This window comes from Oryza glaberrima, chromosome 1 (assembly GCF_000147395.1).
Source record: "Oryza glaberrima chromosome 1, OglaRS2, whole genome shotgun sequence".
NCBI classification, from domain to species: Eukaryota; Viridiplantae; Streptophyta; class Magnoliopsida; order Poales; family Poaceae; genus Oryza; species Oryza glaberrima.
The window spans coordinates 23,252,199-23,270,214 of NC_068326.1; positions in this window are offsets into that span (position 1 = coordinate 23,252,199).

Below are 18,016 nucleotides of genomic sequence, written 5' to 3' on the forward strand. Positions count from 1 at the left end.
AATGACATTTAGGATAGCCATATTTAGTGTTAACCCAAAAATTTTGAAGGGACGGGAGCAATCGAAAAATGTCACGTTCTTTTTAACTACACATGTGTCGGTATCCTAGATATGGGATACCCAATACTTGTGTATTAATCTCGACAAGGCCCACCATATATCAAGTCCAATACATAATCAACTCTCATATATGGAAGATGTTCCGAATAAGAAAGGAGAAATATAGTCCTACTTGGATGTTACAAGGTCTACTCGGATCGTATCCATACTTGCCTCCTTAGTTCTACTTGGACAAATGGGCATCCAAGGGTATAAATACAAGAACTCTAGGAGGAGAGAGAGGACAAACCAACACAAGAGCCACAGAAGCCAACAAAGAGACACCAAGACCAGACTATACGATCCACAAGCGCCACAAAAGTCAAGAGGGATCTATTGCCGCCTCTCAATTTGAGGAAGCTGATGACTGCTAGCCGTCGACCATCTACTCGAGCTTTACACTGCTAGAATGATAGAGACTAAATGTGGTTCTCCTCTCTATTATACTTGTGAGAGATTGATTATATAATGGCAACACTGGCTTTGGCTAACAGGAATAGGGCTATTACCCATCAGGTGGGGGCTGAACTTGTATAAAAATCATATCTCCAGTCTTCTTTACCATAATCTCACGTATGTCTTGGTACCAAAATCCCCAATACTTTGCAAATACCGTAGTTGGGTACAACCCATCGCTAACGTGTTATTGAGATGTTGTAGTACATGCTTGCCTTCTTGTTCAAGTTCCTTTGTTCTCTTGTGACTTGACTCTGTCATAAAAAAATAGTCTAGGCTTTTGACCAAACAAAACATTCTCTTTTTTTTTTCCGGAAAGGAACAAACCAAACATTATGAAAAGAAATAATGCTATAGTTTTATTTAAACAAGTTGATCATATGCATCAGAAAACTAAAATATAAGTTGTATGACACGCCCTTCTGAATATGTATGATATAACCAACATAGAACTAATATTGTCTGAACAAGCAGGATGGCCGACGTAATTACACGGTTAGCACCAATAAAAATTTGTATTATGACATAAAAGTATATGTATTTTTTATACGCATGGTTAATTATTTTTAAAATTCATTAAATAGTTGACTCATTGTTTTGGGTCTAAGAAAAATATTTTGAAAAGTCACATCAGCCTCCATTAGCCTAGTGCTTTGCTACCCCTCCACTTGCTCACATAGCAGGCTGCTCCTTCCTTTTGTTTTCCTTGGGACCTTAAAAAAAATATAACCTTATCTTGTTGAGGTGCTTTATATATATATTTTTAAAGTCTTGTCAACCAATACTGTCTACTTGTTTGTGGTCCCTTTGCTCACCCACCCACCCGCAACCCCCACTCTCTGTTATTTTTGGGATTTAAAAATCAAATCTTATCATCGCTAGGGTTCTATTTTTATAATTTTCAGAAGTCTCGCTAACCATTACCCTACTTCTTTGCCGCCCCTTGGCTCATCCTTTGGCCTCTCCTCTTCCTTGTTACTTGGAGATGCTTTATGTATGGATTGGATATATTGTTTGGACAATTGGTAAATTGTCTGGTATGTATTTGCTCCTCGGTCGCCTCAAACTGTTTTCCAGGCTAGGTTGAGTTGTGACCATGCTATATCAGCTTTAATTTCTTCGTATGGTGATATGTTATACGCAAAATGCTATATGATATATCACACAAGCATGGGTAAAAGTTTTACCCCCACATACCACCAATGCATAAATATATTATGAGTAAAATAATGGCATACGTAGATATTCTAGTACTACCCTTGTACATCTATGTCCAATTTAAATTTAAAAGAAGACACCTAGTTAAATTTGCTCATTTATTCAATTAAATATCAACATAATATGGGTCCACCATAATCTAAAGTTGTATATTTTTGTATATTTTAAGTAGCATGGTGCCTCCATTCAAGGTTCTTTTCCTTTATTAAAATTAATGTTGATTAGTTTCAGCATATCTTAAACAATTTTTTTAATGTAGTGAAAATTTCAACTATCAATCTAAGTCAAGAACTTAATAATTAAAATTTTCATATACACTCTACGGTTTAAAATTTTAAGTAAATCCATGCTCAAAATGCATAAGGGTGTGGTTTGTGAAACTTTAGAACCACAATACCTAGGGTTAGGTGATGCATGTCATAATACATGTGGTTTTCTAGAACTTTTACCATAAAACATGGGGTTATCTGAAATTTACTTTAATAATATAATAAATGGATGGAATTTTTCTATTCTGAATTATTTCATGTTGGGCTTTTCTCTCAATATTCCTCATGGAGCCATTTCTTTTATTTTTCTCCATCAGTTTTAGTTTTATATATTATTTTTTTTTAAAAAAATCTTACTTTGGAAATTTAATTTTGTATTTTCCATGAAATCTTGTTGGCATGTATTCTTTACTTTTGGATATGTAATATTGTATTTTTCCAAATTTTAATGATTTTAGAATTTTATTAAACTCATTGTGGGGTACTGTTGATGCAAAAAAAAAACACACACACACTGAACTGAGAGATCTGCTTAACTCTAGTACTTGTCCAAATCTTGCTTTCGGGTTCAGAGCGTGTCAGCTGGTTTGATCCTGCAACCAGCAAGGACAAAGAAGAAACAAAATTAGGTAAACGATAGTCGATCGGTTGATTAAACCGATGTCGTATCATCAAGGATCAACTGATGCAATCAGATCAAATCAGCTCATGTGTGATGAATTTGAGTAGAACAAAACCCTAAATATGTCCCATCGGCTATAATATCAATCATGTATGTCAATATTGTAAAAGATCAGACGATGACCCATTATTTAGAGCAAAAAGATAATGTATCAGCTATTATTCTAACACAAACTTATATAAAAGTGTTGGTCAAATCGAATATACTAAACAAGTTTCAATCTTTAAATATAACGATCTGACCGAGATTGAGTCATGCTTAATACTATATTAAAAAGGATCAATTCTCTTATATAAGTGGCAGATATAATATGTAGAAAGTTAAAAAATTAAGATGAAACAATGATATCAGGCAAGATCGGCTGAAACTCCAATACTATCCTTATTCTTAATCAATTCTAGGTTAGTTTTTAGGGTTCTAAACAAGAATAGGGTTGATGCAACTCAAAGTATGTGAAGAAACCTAAAGTCTAAACAATCAAGTAACTGACTAATTTTTAGGATGGTATATACCTTAGCTAATCTAATCTAGCAAAATAATTTAGCCAATACCAACATAAACCCTAAAATGAATCACATCCGATATGACCAAATTACGATGTTAAACTAGATTAACTAAGGTATATGATAATGATGACTTGAAATAAAGAGATTAATACATCTAAAGTGATATAATAGCCCCGATAATGCAAACCATCGAGACAAGTTACCTGTTGTTAGAAGATCGAAGCCGATGCTCTAACTCGAAGCAAGAACTCATCGAAAAGAACTAAAAGAAAAGGTGGCGATGCACCGAAAGTGTTGTATTCCTCCCTCTTTTTACATGGGCTGACTAACTATGTCCATTATGGACATGAATCAAACTTTCCTAAGCTACAAAAAGATACAAACAAGTCCACACGTCGGACTCTTGCCAAATCTCTGAGAAACCGACATTAAATACCTAATCAATAATTACAATTGCCTAAAACGGACTCTTTCCTTAAACAGCAATGCTTTGCAATCCGACTTGGGTCTGTCGTGAGCCCAACTGTGTCTGTATCGGCTCGTGTCTCGCCTCATTGGCTCAATCCTAGTTCGTCTTTGTTTCTAGCCGATACAGTCTCCAGCTGATACACAATTTGTTTCAGTAAGATCCAATCTCCTCCAAATCCACCTCGGTGTTTATCTCCAAATCCGAGTATATCTTGCCAAATTTTGCTATTAACATGTACACGGTACCCGGGTACTCACGGCAAGGCTATAAGGGGCGCCGAGGGAAATTATTAGGGGTAATTATTCATTCTCTACATGCGTGCCCACAACCTATTCCAACATCGTGTTGCACACACTTACACAGATCTAATCTACACTAACTGGACTAGGGTATTACCTCACACTGAGGGTCTAAACCAGTATAAACATCTGTGTCACCTCTCTCCTTAATCTTGTGCACCCTATAAATTATATTGCTGATCATAAGAGTCGACACTCATGTTGTGTTCTAGATGGAATCTTCTTTCAAATGTCCACTTCTTTTTTGAATTTCAGTTATTTCTAAATTATATTTCAACTTGAACTCTTCCTTTTCTCCAATTATGGTGGGAATCTCTAGTGTTCAGAGCAAGTTTTTATTATATTTTTATTTCTTTTTAATGATTTTTAAGTTTATTTGGAATTTGTATTGAAATCCAATTTTTGGGCTTATTTTACTTTTTATTCTGAATTTTAGTTAATCTCCTGTTGTGTTCTATATGGATCCTTCTTCTAATATTTCTTGTTTTTAATTCTAAATTTCAGTTAGTTCTAAATTATATTCCTAAAATATTTTTTTTATCTCCGATTAATATGAGAATTTCTAGCCTCCAGAATGAACTTTGTGTCTCTTTTCAAGCTTGTTTTAATGATACTAAAAAGGGCTCACGCGCTCCGCGGCCCAGCCTCGGAATATTTGGGAAATTCCCGTAGCGTTAATGATCAATGTATACACCTTTACATTTAAGCAATGATTCGGCACGATACAATGCTTCACAGAGCACATCAAAACATGACAAAGAAATTGGTTATCAGGTCCCTCCATATACTTTTAAGTTGTAGTAAGAACCTGTGGACACCTGGACTGATTCATTGCAAGTTCATATGGATATTCTTCATTTTTGTTCAGTCCGCAACACAAGCACCACAACATGAACATGAACGGCTGTCTTGTCCTGCAAATATGAAATCATTGTTCTTATGTAGGACTACATAATAATTTCATTAAGAAGAACTGAAGCAACATTCATTCAGCCGCATGTTGTCACCCCAACTTGTGTAAGATTCTGGTAAGCTTTCAATCCAGAGCTTAAGCTGGTCATTTTGCCTTTTATCTATCTCAACAAAAAAAACGAGGTGACCTAGCTATTGCAGTCTTGCGAGTTTATAAGGTACCAATGAAGGTTTATATCAAACCGTTTAAATGAATCACAGTAGGAAATGGTGTTTGAAAATCACACCCATGAACAATACTGACAGGCAATCACAGAGCACACATCAAACTCCAGTGCACTCTAAGGGCCCCTTTGAATCGCATGGTTGAAAAAACTGTAGGATCGAATCACAAGAACTAAGCCAACCAGAGGGGGGGGGGGGGTGAATGGTTGGTATACCCAAAAACCGAAAACTTTTAGCGGAAATAAAAGTTACCCTCGAAATCGATGGATCGCGGTCTGACCGAAATAGATTAGCCGGTCTGACCGAAGTGTAGCTGCCGGTCTGACCGGTGTTGATCTCCCGGTCTAACCGCCGAGATCGCCTGTCGCCCGCTGTCGCCGCTGCCGGTCTGACCGCCCGTAAGCCGCCGGTCTGACCGCCGAAACCCAGTAAACACAAATTGAAGAACTCTTAAAGTGGATGACGACTTTATTACTTCTCTCTATGTTTACAAAGTGCACCAACAGCACTCCTTACAAAAATTTCGACTAAACTCGAAACCCTAACTCAAAACTCAACTCTATTGCTCTCAAAAGCGATACCGGGAAGCCTCACGCTCCCCCTCTATTTATACATGAGGTAGGCAGCCTAAAGCCATGAACCAAACTCATACTAGGAGTCCTAAACACCTTAGGAAATCCACTAGTACAAGAAAGAAACTTTACATAACCAAACGTACCAAATTTGGACTCCTTCCAAATTCGACTCCGCATTCCATACGCACACAATAACTCCATCGTATGCCATATGGAATCTCCATCAACCACGTGCATCAACTCTAGCCTTAGTATCCCGCATGATCTCTGACCACCACGGACGTCGTCTTATCCCTAAGCCGACTCCCGGTCCATCACCGCAAATACTCTCCCGAGACATCGAGTCACCTACACATGGAACAAACAAAGAAACCATATTCCGAGACCAAGCTATCTCCAACTTGACTCATTAGCAGCAAACAATAGTATTACATACGTATAGTATCCATCTAGAAGTCATAATCATGGAATAAACTCAGATATCCAAATAAACAACCCGAAACCGAAACCGACACAGTGTCGGCCGGTCAGACCGCGGGCTGCGCCGGTCTGACCGCGCATTACACGCCGGTCTGACCGGCAGCACAAGCCCGGTCTGACCGGTCCACATATAATCACAGCAGTTCCTGTATATTCACCTGTGAAATCCAATCATCTCCAAAACCACTTCGTGAATAAATTCCAAATAACAAAACCAATAATCTCCAATGCCCAATTGTTCATCACAGAATAATAATCAAAATCACCTTTGATTTTACAATCTCCCCCTTGATGAACACATTGGCAAACGCATAAAAATGTTTTGATATTTGGTGGTAAAAAACACACTTCGTACAAATGTACACATCGTGCTCAAAAATCCAAAAGAAAACTTCTCCCCCTTTTTAAAAGAAAGAAATTCCCAATTGAACCAAAAACATGCTCGCTTCTCAAAAATCCAAAAAGAAAACTTCTCCCCCTTTTTAAAAGAAAGAAATTCCCAATTGAACCAAACACATGCTCGCTTCTTAAAAATCCAAAAATTTTCACATTACTTCTCCCCCTTTTGACAATGATTTCATCAAGCATAGGAATTATGTTCATAAATATTCAAGAGCTTAGCATACATATAGCATATCAAGTCATGTGTTGCAATAAAAAGAAGATAAACCCATCTATAACAAAACAAGCATGCATTAAAGTATAACCATGAACCAAAGATTTTACAATTAAGCTTGAATCAACAGTCAAAATTCATGATTTCATACGATTTATAATGCAACATCTTAACAAGCACATAGGTTGAAGAATAAACACTAAACACATATACCTATTGCATTTATCACTTTTTCTCAAATAACCTTTAGCACAAAATAACCAAGAGAATTTTTTTTAACTTTTTCTTTTCTCGAGCCTTTTTGCTCATATTTTTTTCCTCTTTTATCCCGGGTACGTCCCTGTCGTCAAGACTGTTTCCAGAGATTCGGCACCCATTATTTTGCTCACATCGAATACGTCCTTGTCATCAAGACTGTTTCCAAGGATTCGGTATTCATTTTTTTATATTTTTTATTCTCTTTTTCACAATGAGCAATTAAAGGTATTTGAGGAATAACAAATCAATAAAGCATATATATAGAGCATTTATAAATCAAATCATATGCTAGCATCAACATTGCATATTTTCTTAATTCAAGTATAGAATTTAAGTGTCATGCATCATCTCCCTTAAAAGCAAAATCTAAATCTCATGAAAAGACTAGAATACATACAAGCTATGCTAGAGACAAATAAACCTTCAAAGTATTGCTAGCATGCACAAGAAAATACCATATGCATAAACAAAGCTCTCTTTTCTCAATTTTTTTTTATTATCATATTATTGCTTGATAAAACCATGAGGTACAAACTCCCCCTCAAACCATGCCAAAAGGATGAATGACACCAATTCACCACGAAGAAAAGCAAAGCGATTAGAATCCAAAGGTTTAGTGAAAATATCAGCAATTTGCAACTTGGTGTCCAAAAACTGCAACTCAACATCTCCTTTCTCAACATGATCCCTCAAAAAATGAAAACGAATATCAATATGCTTTGTGCGTGAGTGTTGAACAGGATTCTTAGCAATATTGATAGCACTAGTATTATCACAAAAGAGAGGTACTTTCTCAAAAGTAAGACCATAATCTTTCAAAGTAGATAAAAGCCAAAGAATCTGTGAACAACAACTAGTAGCAGCAACATATTCAGATTCAGCAGTTGATTGAGCAACACTAGATTGTTTCCTAGAAGACCATGCAATCAATGATGTACCAAGAAAATGACATGTTCCACTAGTACTTTTCCTATCAATTCTACAACCTCCAAAATCAGCATCCGAATATCCACTTAAACATATAGAAGATGAAGTAGAATACCAAATTCCAAACTCAAGTGTATGATTCAAATACCTCATTATTCGCTTGACCGCTTGACGATGTGAAGCACGAGGAGAAGCTTGAAAGCGTGCACGCAAACACACAGCAAATTGTATGTCTGGCCTAAAAGCAGTTAGATACAACAAAGATCCAATCATACTTCTATACTCCTTTTGATCAACAGCTTCACCATCTTCATCAGGATCCAACACAGCTATAGAACCAATTGGTGTTGAAATTGGCTTGCAATTCTCCATCTTGAACCGTCACAAAAGATCCTTCGTATACTTCGTTTGATGCACAAAAGTACCTTGAGGTGTTTGCTTAATTTGCAATCCAAAAAAGTACGATAATTCACCCATCATGCTCATCTCAAATTCCCTGCGCATAGTCTCAGCAAAATCTACAACCACAGCGTGAGTCGAACAACCAAAGATAATATCATCCACATAAATCTGAACGAAAAGTTGATTATCACCATGCTTAAGAACAAAAAGCGTTTTGTCAACCTTTCCCATTGTAAAACCTTTCGCAAGCAAAAAGTTCTTAAGCCTATCATACCATGCCCTAGGAGCTTGTTTCAAACCATACAAAGCTTTAGACAATTTAAAAACATGGTTGGGAAAATCAGGATTTTCAAAACCTGGTGGTTGTTTGACATAAACTTCCTCCTGTATAAAACCATTTAGAAAAGCACTTTTCACGCCCATTTGATACAATTTAAAACCTTTTGAAGCAGCAAAAGCCAACAAAAGTTTAATTGCCTCAATTCTAGCAACAGGAGCAAAAGTTTCATCAAAATCCAAACCCTCAACTTGAGTAAAACCTTGAGCAACAAGTCTAGCTTTATTTCTCACAATCAAACCATCCTCATTTTGTTTATTTTTGAAAACCCACTTGGTTCCAATAATATTATGTCCAGAAGGTGGTTCAACTAAAGTCCAAACTGTGTTTCTCACAAAATTTTCAAGTTCTTCATGCATGGTGTTAATCCACGATTCATCAGTTAATGCATGTGACACATCTTTGGGTTCAAAAGAAGCAACAAATGCAGAATTTGCACAAACATCATGAGTCGTTACCTTAGACCTTGTAGTCCGCTCACCTATATTACCAATAATTTGTTCCGGCGGATGTCGTCGTTGAATGTGAAAAGGAGCAGTAACTTCTGAAGTTGATCCACATTCTGTTTCAGTACTAATCGAAGTTGAATTCTCTGGAGGACCATCTCGATCAGCATCAACAGTACCCGAACCCGACGAACCTGGCCGGTCTGACCGCTCCTCATGAGCCGGTCTGACCAGAGGTGTGCCGGCGGTCTGACCGGCCTGGCGCCCGGTCTGACCGGCCGAGCCGACCTCATCATCGTCGTCGTAGTCGCTCTCATCTTCAAAAATACGACCATCGTCCCCCTGAACCTGTGACAGTGTACCTGCAATATCGGGTCTAGTACCAGGACTAGCCTCATCAAAAGAAACTTCGCAAGTCTCAACAATTTTGTTAGTCCGTAAAATAAGTACACGATAGCCACGAGTGTGTGCGGGGTAACCAAGAAACAATCCATCGGTAGAGCGTGCCTCAAACTTATCCAAATTTCCAGATTTCAAGACAAAGCACTTGCAACCAAAAACACGCAAATGTGAAACTTTGGATTGATGACCAAATCGAAGTTCATAAGAAGTTTTTCCAAGTTTAGAACGCAAGAAAACTCGATTTGAAATATAACAAGCAGTGTTAATTGCCTCAGCCCAAAATTTTCTAGGAGTTTTATATTCATCCAACATCGTTCTAGCCATCTCAACCAAAACACGATTTTTCCTTTCAACAACACCGTTTTGTTGAGGAACACGAGGAGAAGAAAATTCATGTTCAAGACCTCTTTCGTTGCAAAATTGTTCAAATGAAGCATTTTTAAGCTCTCCACCATTATCACTTCGAATTCTTTTCAAAGAAGCAGGAAATTCAAGCTCCAATCAAAGAAACAAACCACGAAAGTGTTGAAAAGCTTCGTCCTTAGTGGCCATAAAGAAAACCCAAGAGTATCGAGAAAAATTGTCAACAACAACCAACACATACCACTTTCCTCCAACAGATTGCACTCTAGCTGGACCAACAGTGTCCATATGTAATAGCTGTCCCGGTGCATCCGTCATCACAGAAATAATAGGAGCATGTGAAGTAGAAACCATCTTAGCATGACGACACGGTGTACAAACCAAATCAAGATATTTCTTAAGTTTAGGCAAACCACGAACAAGATCCAAACCACTTAACCTAGTGAGATGATCAAAACCAACATGTCCAAGTCTACGATGCCAAAAATCACATCTTTATCAAACTTAGCAACCAAACATGTTATCACAGGTGAAACAGAATTTTCAAAATCAGCTTTAAACACTCTTCCATAGCGAGAAATATTCAGCACAGAATCACCACAAGAATCAAAAACTTTACTTCCAGTTTTCTTAAAGTGAACCTCAAAATTTTCATCAACAATTTGTGAAACTGAAAGCAAATTATACTTTAAATCCTTAACCAAAGCTACATTCTTCAATTCAAATTTTTCATTTACCTTAACCAAACCTGTAGCGACAACGGCACTAGTAGAAGCATCAGCAAAGACAATTGATTCAGTCTTGGATGCCTTTTTGAGGGAGGAGAACCAATTTTTATCACCGGTCATGTGCCGCGAACAACCGGAATCCACGATCCACACGTTCTCCTTCCTTGCCACCAAAGCCTACATAACAACAGAAGTCGAAGCCTCAGTACTGGGGTTAGATAATAAAAATTTAGGAATCCAGTACTGAGACACACGACCAGAAGATCCAATAGGCATATATCCACGTGCAAAATCAATTTTAGAATTCTCAGAAAAATTCCTCCGAGGCCGGTCTGACCGAAGTATAGTGACCGGTCTGACCGGGGGCCGGTCTGACCGCCTCTGTACCGCCGGTCTGACCGGTGTCCGGTCTGACCGAGGCTCTGCAGCCGGTCTGACCGGTTGCCGGTCTGACCACGGGACCCACTGCGGTCTGACCGGTTTCCTCGAGGGAAAACCAGATTTTTGCCACTTTGATTTTGCAAAAGCAATCTCTCTCTCCTTTTTCTGTTTATGAGCTAATCTGAAACAAAAATCAACAATATGTCCATCTTTTCCACAAAAAGAACAAGTATATTTTTCACGTTGTTTAGACACATTGTTAGAGCAAGAAGATTTAGCAACACAAGCAGAAACAGGAGGTTTTGCATGCACAACATTGGATTTTGAAGAAGATGCATTCATGGTAGACATGATACCAGCAGATTTAAACACAGTTTTATTAGTATCATGTTTAATCAAAATCTCACCACCTCTAGCACTAACACCTAACACAACAGGAGGATGTCTAGAGTTATGAGCATAAGGATCAAAACCTAAACCACGGTTATTTGTGCTAACCTTTGATTGATCCAAAATCATGTTGAGGTTCTTTTTACCATCAGAAAATCTTAGTAAAGAATTTTTCAAATAAGAAACCTCTTTTTCCAAATTAGCACAATTTTCACAATCTACCATGACACCTTTGCTTTTACGACATTTGGGGCAAGAAAGCACTTCATTATTTTTCACAACATCTTCCATGTACTCAACACGACCTAAAGCATCTTTTAGTTTCAACTTATTCAAATTACATGTTGAGCAATCCAAAACATCATGAGGTTGTTTTAACTTTTTAGCAGAAATCGTGTTAAACATCAAACTAGCATGAAAAGCAATTTGATATTTTTGCAACAATTTTTTAGTTAAAAACAACTCATCCAAAGTGCGTGTGTGCAAAGCAAAACAACAAGCAAGAGAAGATCTATTTTTCAAATCATGTGCAGCATTAACATCTCTAATTTTTGAAATCTCATTCATTAAAACCTCACAATTTTCACAATCATCATCATTAGGAATAAGAGATTTTAACCTATCAATTTCAGATTTAAGAGATTCAATGATAAATTTCTGTTTTTTATACATCTTCTCACACTTTTTATTTTTAGCACTCAAAATATTAATAGCTTCTTCAAAAGCACTCACCTCATTATCTTCATACTCTGTGTCAGATTCACCACGCGCCATGAAGCAAACATCGGAGACATTCTTTCCCTTATCATCATCTCCACTTTCACCATCTACATCACTTAGTGGCTCGAAAGCAGCGCAAACTTGTTGAAAAGCCTTCCTAAGATTCTCCATCTTCCTCCCTTGGTTAGAACCCTTTGACTTGTTGTAGTTGTTGGGCTTGTTGTTGTTGGTCTTCTCACCATCTTTGTCTTCTCTTTTGCCTCTCCCAAGCTTAGGACAATGCGAACGAAGATGATCAATTGAACCACATTCAAAGCAACGATTTGAACCACCTCTTTTCCTGTTCCTGGCATTATTCATAGCTCGAGCAATTCTGTTAGCGACCAAAGCCAAATTCTCCTCAATTTGTGCGAGTTGATCATCGGATGTGGCATTAAAAGCAGCAAGAAAAGAAGGCATAGATGAAGAAGCATCAACAACCAAAGAAGAAGAAGAAGAAACCAAAGCACTCGATTTAGAATCAACTTTGCGAGAAAGAATATTCATCTCATGTGTTTTCAATTTAGTATAAAGTGAATCCAAAGTTAAAGTAGATATGTTAACAGACTCCTGAATAGATGTAACTTTCATCTCCCAAATAGACATGTCGAGACCATTCAAAAAGTGACGAGAAATCTCAGACTGTGGATAATTATCATCATAAGAAGAATCAACAGATCTAAGATCACTCAAAATTTTATTAAATCTAGAAAGATAGTCATTCAAAGCCTCTCCAGATTTCATCTCAAATTTAATGTACTCCTTTTTAAAAAGATCTCGACGAAGCTCTTTAATATTATTTGTTCCTTGATGAATGTTTTTCAAAGTATTCCAAATCTCATGAGCAGTTTCAAGATGTGCAACACGATCATAATCAGAACGAGAAATCCCACTCAAAAGAATATTACGAGCTTTGCAATTATTTTCAAACTCAGTTTTTAAAGCATCAGAATTAATGGCTTCAGGAATCACATAAGGATGAGAAACTTTCCTCCAAATATAATAATTTTCAGCCATAAGGTAAGATTGCATCTTACTACACCAACGAGGAAAATCAGTTCCATCGAAAACATGAGGCTTAGTTGAAAACCTAGCGGGAGTAGCCATGGAAAAAACTTTAGATCGATAAAAATCCAAGAAGAAAACGAGGCTCTGATACCACTTGTAGGATCGAATCACAAGAACTAAGCCAACCAGAGGGGGGTGAATGGTTGGTATACCCAAAAACCGAAAACTTTTAGCGGAAATAAAAGTTACCCTCGAAATCGATGGATCGCGGTCTGACCGAAATAGATTAGCCGGTCTGACCGAAGTGTAGCCGCCGGTCTGACCGGTGTTGATCTACCGGTCTAACCGCCGAGATCGCCTGTCGCCCGCTGTCGCCGCCGGTCTGACCGCCCGTAAGCCGCCGGTCTGACCGCCGAAACCCGGTAAACACAAATTGAAGAACTCTTAAAGTGGATGACGACTTTATTACTTCTCTCTGTGTTTACAAAGTGCACCAACAGCACTCCTTACAAAAATTTTGACTAAACTCGAAACCCTAACTCAAAACTCAACTCTATTGCTCTCAAAAGCGATACCGGGAAGCCTCACGCTCCCCCTCTATTTATACATGAGGTAGGCAGCCTAAAGCCACGAACCAAACTCATACTAGGAGTCCTAAACACCTTAGGAAATCCACTAGTACAAGAAAGAAACTTTACATAACCAAACGTACCAAATTTGGACTCCTTCCAAATTCGACTCCGCATTCCATACGCACACAATAACTCCATCGTATGCCATATGGAATCTCCATCAACCACGTGCATCAACTCTAGCCTTAGTATCCCGCATGATCTCTGACCACCACGGACGTCGTCTTATCCCCAAGCCGACTCCCGGTCCATCACCGCAAATACTCTCCCGAGACATCGAGTCACCTACACATGGAACAAACAAAGAAACCATATTCCGAGACCAAGCTATCTCCAACTTGACTCATTAGCAGCAAACAATAGTATTACATACGTATAGTATCCATCTAGAAGTCATAATCATGGAATAAACTCAGATATCCAAATAAACAACCCGAAACCGAAACCGACACAGTGTCGGCCGGTCAGACCGCGGGCTGCGCCGGTCTGACCGCGCATTACACGCCGGTCTGACCGGCAGCACAAGCCCGGTCTGACCGGTCCACATATAATCACAGCAGTTCCTGTATATTCACCTGTGAAATCCAATCATCTCCAAAACCACTTCGTGAATAAATTCCAAATAACAAAACCAATAATCTCCAATGCCCAATTGTTCATCACAGAATAATAATCAAAATCACCTTTGATTTTACAAAAACGAAGGAATAGTAAAAACACAGGATTCTGATAGGAATTGAAGTGTAAAACAGAGAATTGCAAAACACAGAAAAAACACAGGAATAGTTGTTTAATTGGAGCGCAGGAAAAACGCAGGAATCGGATAAGAGAGATAGACTCAAAGGGAATTTTCCAAGAGGTTAGAGCTCTTGCTATATTCCTCCAAAATCCACATACAATGTGCCATTCCATAGGAATTTCATAGGATTTGGAAAACTTCAATCTTTTGAATCAAAGGGCCAAGTAGGAAAATTTCCTATAGGATTTTAATCCTATGAAATTCCTAGATAAATCCTTTGATTCAAAGGGGTCCTAAGATGAGTAAGAATTTATCTAAGATGGGGAAAAAAATTTAAACAATACTGACCGGCAATCACAGAGCACACATCAAATTCCACTGCACTCTAAGATGCGTAAAAATTTAGCTAAGATGGATGAAAAATTATTTCAACATGTGGATTGTTGCATGCTACTCCCTCCTGGCTCCTGCAAAACAAAAATAAGTTCAATTCTGTTCCTAGTTACTGCTGCCCTGCATCTCCTTTGTCATGGTTGTGGAGTTGACGAGTTGTGGACATAGCATCAAGTCATCAACGTTGTTTGCGAATCAACCAATTCACTAATGGGTTATCACACTATTCTGTTTGGATTCCCCTCGTGGAGGATGCAGAGGCATCAGTGTTCGATCTTCCACATATCACAAAAAGGAGGAGGGAATTGGGGCACCGGCCGGTATATGAACTTGGAACAATTTCCAGCACAACAACATCATATTTCAGGAGGAGGGGGAGGGGGAGGACCATCGGAGAAGAATATCCTAGGATGAGAGTCAGCCGGCAACATCACCAAGGAGGAGGAGGTCGTTGAGGCGCAAGGAGGAACTGAAAGCTCTACTCCGTTCCTACCATATATGCCACCGGTGAAGCAACCTTGCTGCCGTGCCAAGGACAAAGACGGAGCTGCAATGCTGCGTGGGATGCTGACGCTCGGGACGGGGATGAGGCACACTGCCGGCCGCTGCATGCACAGCGGGTAAGAGGAACGGGGAAATTTGGGAAGGGAGGTGGAGAGAAGAAGAGCAAGCACCGATGGACGATGTCTCATGTCTCGGCCAACAGGGAAACCACGGCTCAGTAAGGATGGGCCCATCGAAGACGTGGACGGACGGATGTGGCTCAATGCACAGGATCGAACGGCCTCAAACGCAACCCACCAAATAAGCGCAGCCATATGCAATTCCGTTCTGATTAGAGACGTGTTGCAAGCCGATTGGTTGGCCAGAGCCCAAATCGCCATGGATGCAGATAAAAGCTAGGCGCTTTTTAAGGTTTTTATTGTAAGGGGGAAATTGCTCATTTGTCCTATTATGCTGTCTAATTACCAATATGATCCATTTTTTTAAGTTAGCTCAATTAACCATGCTTTTTCAAACTGAAGATCAGAGCTTACCCTATTTCGTGAAGACCAGAAAACGGTGTTAACTAACAAGAAATTTGTCATTTTTGCCCCTGCTCATTTAACCATGTTATATCAAAGTTTTATTTTCCATTGGGACCTTTTTAAATATTTTTAATATATTTGGCATAGCTTTAACATATTTGAGACAAGTTTTAAAGATTTGTCTTCAATTTGACACAATTTTTTTTTAAAAAAAAATTGACAACATATCGTCCAACAACGAATTTCAGATCTGAATCCAATGACAAATTCGCATCCAAATCCAACAAAAAATTCTCCTCTGACCAACAATCCACGCGGCGCCAGGCGCCGCCCCCCTCCGGCTGCTACCCCTCCTCCTCCCTCCCCTCTCCATGCGCCAGCAGCTGGCGTCACCGCCCCTCAGCGCAGCAGAAGCTAGCGGCGCTCCTCCGCGCAGGCAGCAGCCGGTGCTGCAATCCCTCCTCCTCCTTCCCTCTTTCCATGCGGCAGTAACCGACGCAGCCGCCTTTCCTCACGGCAGCAGCCGACGCCACCGCTGCTCCGTGCACCGACGCCACTGCTTCCTCCGAGCGCCAATGCTGCTGCTCCCCGCCGCTCCCTCTAGCCTGGCCGGCCGCGACTCTCTCCGTCGCTGGTTACAAAAACTAGGGAAAGATGGGGATTGGGATGGAGAGGTGGGGATTGGAATGGGGATAGGGTTAATTAGTACCGTGGGGGTATTTTGGTTACTTTGGGGTAGTATTTTTTTCTTTTTTTATAAATGAAGTTTAACAATGAAGTAAAAACATGGTCAGATAGAAACTTTAATTTTGAAAAGCAGAGTCAAATAAGCAAACCTGAAAAGGTATGGTCAAATTGGTAGCTGGGTTTCAAAATAGGATCAAATAAGCAATTATCCCTTATTATAACTAGCAGTATGACCTACGAATTATGCGGCTAGGACCCATATAAAATTATATAATTATTTACACATGATTTTCATTTAAAGAAATAAATAATCATATCATTTTCATAGGATTTTAAAAACTCGAACTTATCATCGGGTTTTCCAATTTATAGTTTTTATTAAAAGTCACACTAGCCACCACCCTTTACTTCTTTGACTACCCTTTACTAGTTTGCCTGCTGGCCATGGCTTCTATTCATCATTCTACATGGGACCTTTAAAAACTGTACTCCTTTACTAACTTCCCGTCACTCCTCCTCTTTATTATTATTGGGATTTTAAAAATCAAATATGATCGTTATTAAGGTTTTGTTTTATAGTTTTTAAATGTCCCATCAACAGTTGTTGTCCTACACCTTTATGTACTCCCATTGTCTCTCCTCTTTATTATCATTGGGATTTTAAAAATCAAGTTTGATTGTTTTCGAGTTCTCTTTTCCTATATTTTAGAATCTCGCTAGCCACTTTTTTTAGGCCCGCTGTTGCCCTACTCTTTTGCCGCCCCCTTGGCTTGTCCTCTGGATACTCTTTTTCCTCATTATTTAGAAATGCTCATGTATGTGTTGATGTTTTGCTTTGTTATAATCTAGTCTCACCATTATCAAACAGTTTAGATTCTTCTCTATTTATCAAATTAATATGGAAATTTCTAAGCCTTGAGAGCAAAAGTGTGTCTAATAGATGGACTTTTTCTTTCGTAATTTCTTATTTTTATTCCAAATTTTAGCAATTTACGAATTACATTCCTACTTGAATTATAATTCTTTTTTCTCTTATTAATGTAGAAATTTCTAGACTACTAGTTGAATGCTCGTGCTTTGCCACCGATAAAAAATATATATTATAATATTACTAAAATAAATAACAAATATTTTTTATGACATGTGTAGCATATGATTTTGCTAAAGGGAATAATCACCTCAATATTTAATACTAAGAAGTTTAAGGTAATTTGTAAAACTGCAATGGGAGTAGTTGAGGTGACATATTCACTGCCACCACCATTACTTTCTTTTTAAAAGTAGTATAGAAACGTGGTGCTTCCTTCTCATGATATGTTGTATTTACTTA